Source organism: Bombus huntii, unplaced genomic scaffold (genome assembly GCF_024542735.1).
Source record: "Bombus huntii isolate Logan2020A unplaced genomic scaffold, iyBomHunt1.1 ctg00000285.1, whole genome shotgun sequence".
NCBI lineage: Eukaryota > Metazoa > Arthropoda > Insecta > Hymenoptera > Apidae > Bombus > Bombus huntii.
The window spans coordinates 27,501-32,521 of NW_026099490.1; the positions used below are offsets into that span (position 1 = coordinate 27,501).

Here is a 5,021-nt window from a genome sequence, read left to right on the forward strand (position 1 = left end):
CGTGTAAAACGCAACGACGACCCATCGATGCGACGGTCCTCGTTGTTGTCAGTCGCTTTCGCGAAGAGACGGAGTGGGCATTCGATCCCTGGGGCTGTACGAGAGTCTTAAGAAAAGACGGTAGATTATGGCAAAGTTTCGCACGCCATCGAGTTTAGGTTTTTTTTTTGGTTCTCTCTTCTCTCCTCTCTCGACCGAGTTCCCATATTTGCTTTCTCTCTCAGTCTCGCCAAATATAATATTCTTTTAAGACGACGTCGGGGGCGCGGACCTTCGTGCGTCGAACACCGGCAAACGTAGCATATATCGCCTGATATGAAAAAAAAATCGGTCACGAGGAGAACACTACGAGTATATACGTTCGATAACCGATACACGAAGCGGTGCATAAGCGGGCGGTCGCCCTCGTAAGGACGACTCACGACGCCGCGAGCACTCACGCAGGTCCGTGACCGGTTCTCTCCGCTCTTATTCGTATCCCTTCGTATACCTTCGTCCGACTCTGAAACGTTCTCTTATAATTTTTAAGAAGAACGACGGCGGGTTGTCAAGGCAAGAAGGGACAGAGAGAGACAGAGGTAGAGTTTCGTAGTCTCCCGTGAACACGATAGATTATATATCGAGCATGCGTACGACTTGCACGGTCTCTGCACGACCGCGACGAACGCCGACGAGCGTCCAACAATCGCTCGTACGTCGCGTATGTTCTCTCCGTCCGCTCTTATTCGTATCCTCGTTCTTGTACCTTCGTCCGACTCTGAAACGTTCTCTTATATAAAGAAGAACGACGGCGGGTTGTTAAGGCAAGAAGGGACAGAGAGAGACAGATACGGAGAGTAACGATACGCAACGCAAGCAGTCTTAGGTTTACGTGAGCAACCCTCAGCCAGGCGTGGTCCAGGAATTGTATCCGTGGACCGCAATGTGCGTTCGAAATGTCGATGTTCATGTGTCCTGCAGTTCACACGTTGACGCGCAATTAGCTGCGTTCTTCATCGACCCACGAGCCAAGTGATCCACCGTTCAGGGTAATCTTTTATAAATTTACAACAGTTCAATACTCAAATGTACTCTTCTCGGTTCTAGCGAAGCCGAGTTCCGTCACGTTCGACCAACGGGAATCGAACGCGCAGAAGTCGCCATAGGATTGACGACACAAAAACGTTCGAAAAAAAAAGAAAACGACGAACGCGCGAAGATACGCGCGTTCGCCGGCCGGGCGTAAAGTACATTATGATATATAACAACCATCGAGATCGAAGCTCCGTTCGTCAGGAAACGACGGGGATATATACACCCGATTCTGAATCCTCTGTACAGCACACGATCTCGCGAACGAGTAAGCACGGTGGCTAGCCCATGTTATATATGTGTTTGATTCTACTCTCTCGTCCAATTATTCAAGAAACAGCGCGCGTGCATCTCTCCATCGTTCGGGTGATAGTAAAGATTCGATGGGATTCGCGCGGCCGTCCGCCTCGAGCGGTCTTTCGTCCCAATATCCAGAAGCAGAGTTTGAAAAACTCTAGCGACGGCACGGGTGTCCGACTCACGACATCGAGGTTTCGAAGCCGGCGATCCCCTCCGAACGGATGGCGACCACGCGACCGACTGAAAGCATGAAAAATCGACGAAAGATAGAACACATCTCCGTTCGGGTGGTGTTTTTTCTTTAAAAAAAAAAAAAAAAACAAAAATTCGATGGGACTCGCAGCCATCGTCCTCGCGCGGTCTTTCGTCCCGATATCCAGAAGCAGAGTTTGAAAAACTCTAGCGACGGCACGGGTGTCCGACTCACGACAACGAGGATAGACAGCCGGTCCCCTCCGAACGGGTTATGCGATGATAAACTCGATGAAACTTTAGTCTCGTTCAGGTAGTGTGTGTCTTGTAAATCAAAAATTCGATGGGACACGCATCCATCGTCCTCGCGCGGTCTTTCGTCCCAACATCCAGAAGCAGAGTTTGAAAAACTCTAGCGACGGCACGGGTGTCCGACTCACGACAACGAGGATAGACAGCCGGTCCCCTCTGAACGGTATATTATATATGAGATGATAGACGACAAACTGGATGAAACTTTAAGTCTCGTTCAGGTAGTGTGTAAATCAAAAATTCGATGGGACTCGCATCCGTCGTCCTCGCGCGGTCTTTCGTCCCGATATCCAGAAGCAGAGTTTGAAAAACTCTAGCGACGGCACGGGTGTCCGACTCACGACAACGAGGAAAGACAGCCGGTCCCCTCTGAACGGTATATTATATGAAACTTTAAGTCTCGTTCAGGTAGTGTGTAAGTCAAAAATTCGATGGGACTCGCATCCGTCGTCCTCGCGCGGTCTTTCGTCCCGATATCCAGAAGCAGAGTTTGAAAAACTCTAGCGACGGCACGGGTGTCCGACTCACGACAACGAGGATAGACAGCCGGTCCCCTCTGAACGGTATATTATATATGCGATGATAGACGACAAACTGGATGAAACTTTAAGTCTCGTTCAGGTAGTGTGTAAATAAAAAATTCGATGGGACTCGCATCCGTCGTCCTCGCGCGGTCTTTCGTCCCGATATCCAGAAGCAGAGTTTGAAAAACTCTAGCGACGGCACGGGTGTCCGACTCACGACAACGAGGAAAGACAGCCGGTCCCCTCTGAACGGTATATTATATGAAACTTTAAGTCTCGTTCAGGTAGTGTGTAAGTCAAAAATTCGATGGGACTCGCATCCGTCGTCCTCGCGCGGTCTTTCGTCCCGATATCCAGAAGCAGAGTTTGAAAAACTCTAGCGACGGCACGGGTGTCCGACTCACGACAACGAGGATAGACAGCCGGTCCCCTCTGAACGGTATATAATATGAAACTTTAAGTCTCGTTCAGGTAGTGTGTAAGTCAAAAATTCGATGGGACTCGCATCCGTCGTCCTCGCGCGGTCTTTCGTCCCGATATCCAGAAGCAGAGTTTGAAAAACTCTAGCGACGGCACGGGTGTCCGACTCACGACAACGAGGATAGACAGCCGGTCCCCTCTGAACGGTATATAATATACATTATGCGACGGTAGACGATCAACTAGACGAAACTTTAGTCTCGTTCAGGTGGTGTAAAAAAAATTCGATGGGATACGCACGCACGGCTGTCGTCGTCCTCGAGCGGTCTTTCGTCCCAATATCCAGAAGCAGAGTTTGAAAAACTCTAGCGACGGCACGGGTGTCCGACTCACGACATCGAGGCTTCGAAGCCGGCGGCGTTCCCCTCTGAACGAACTTCGGCTAGACTAGTTACGAATCGTTGCTACACATCGTCTTCATCGTCGTCGTCGTCGACATCGACATCATCATCATATCATCATCATCATCATCATCATCATCATCGGTCATCGTCGCATAGCGGGCCAACATCCACGCGATGCGTCTTCGTTCTAGGTTACCCGATCCACGAGTATGTTACACGTGGTTTCGTTATTTCGAACGAAACGACATACGAAGAGCACACGCCCTTTGGGTAGGAAGCACGTTTCGAGAACGACGAGAGTTTCGATGAAAGAGACGAGAGAAGTCGACGCAGAAGGTATCCATGGATCTTCGAAGAGAACCTTCGAAGATGTATATCGGTATCCTTTCGCTCTGCGCGACTCGCTACAAGTTCTTTCGCTCTCGTCGACTCGTTCTAGACGCTTCGTTCGATCCCAAAGAGGAGTCTTCGATATGTCCCGTTGCTAGGAGGAGAACAAACGCAACACAGACCACGAAACATAGAAGAGAATAGGCGAGCATGATCACTCCGACACGAGGCACTTTAGAGATTTTCTTATTAGTTTGCATGGACTTTTATATTTCGTTTGTACGGTTTCCACGATGCAAATACGAAATACGAGATCGTGACGGCGGGTCTTTCTGTGTACGGCCTCTCGCAGGCGCCACGACTGCATTTCTCTTTACACCTGGTTTCCATCGTAATTTTTTCGTTTGATATCGAGCCTTAACTTTTGTTGGCTCTTTCGAAGCTAGAGTTCCCTTTTATTAGAATTTCATATATATATATATTATATGTTATATGTTTTATTCGGAGACGGCGGGTCTTTCTGTTTACGACCTCACGCAGGCGCCTCGAATAAGTTTCATTCGCATTTCGTTTTTATACTTGTATATATATATCTCTTCATCCCGATGATCGAGAGAGAGTGCCACCTTCTCTTCGTATAATTCCGTAGCTGGAGGGTCGTCTCCTCCTTAAGAATATTTCTATTCGTGCCAACGGAGGTTGCCAAGCTCCCTGGCGTTTTCGTTTGTTAAAGTATATAGCTTGTTAATACGTCGTATATACTTTCGTCGATACAGGAGGAGTACGGCTCCTTACCGACCATTGTGATATATATTTCATAGTTTTTATATGTGTTCAAGTCAAATTCTTTTGGTATCGTATCGTTAATGATCCTTCCGCAGGTTCACCTACGGAAACCTTGTTACGACTTTTACTTCCTCTAAATGATCAAGTTTGGTCATCTTCCCGGTAACATCGGCAATGCTTATCACATTGGCCGCGCACCAGTCCGAAGACCTCACTAAATCATTCAATCGGTAGTAGCGACGGGCGGTGTGTACAAAGGGCAGGGACGTAATCAACGCGAGCTTATGACTCGCGCTTACTGGGAATTCCTCGTTCATGGGGAATAATTGCAAGCCCCAATCCCTAGCACGAAGGAGGTTCAGCGGGTTACCCGGGCCTTTCGGCCAGGGAAAACACGCTGATTCCTTCAGTGTAGCGCGCGTGCGGCCCAGAACATCTAAGGGCATCACAGACCTGTTATTGCTCAATCTCGTGCGGCTAGAAGCCGCCTGTTCCTCTAAGAAGATTTGTTTGTACGTTGGTAGTAAAAACCCACCGACCGAAGCCGGGGGCCTTCGAGATACCATAAGTTACGTCTATTTAGCAGGCTAGAGTCTCGTTCGTTATCGGAATTAACCAGACAAATCGCTCCACCAACTAAGAACGGCCATGCACCACCACCCACCGAATCAAGAAAGAGCTA

At 48.7% G+C, this 5,021-nt stretch overlaps 1 long non-coding RNA gene and 1 other non-coding gene across 2 annotated transcripts in view; both read right to left on the reverse strand.

Annotated features, from left to right (window-relative positions):
• The window catches only part of LOC126877922 (uncharacterized), a 25,398-nt gene extending 22,988 nt beyond the window's left edge, over positions 1–2,410 (reverse strand). Inside the window, exons 1-2 of the long non-coding RNA XR_007695453.1 lie at positions 2,081–2,410; positions 1,770–1,850 (exon numbers count right to left, since the gene is read on the reverse strand). This is a non-coding gene — a long non-coding RNA (uncharacterized LOC126877922). The remainder of the gene's footprint in view (positions 1–1,769; positions 1,851–2,080) is intronic.
• On the reverse strand, positions 877–1,031 carry LOC126877924 (5.8S ribosomal RNA). The gene has a single exon (XR_007695455.1). It is a non-coding gene; the product is annotated as a 5.8S ribosomal RNA (ribosomal RNA).
• Positions 2,411–5,021: the final 2,611 nt, after the last annotated feature.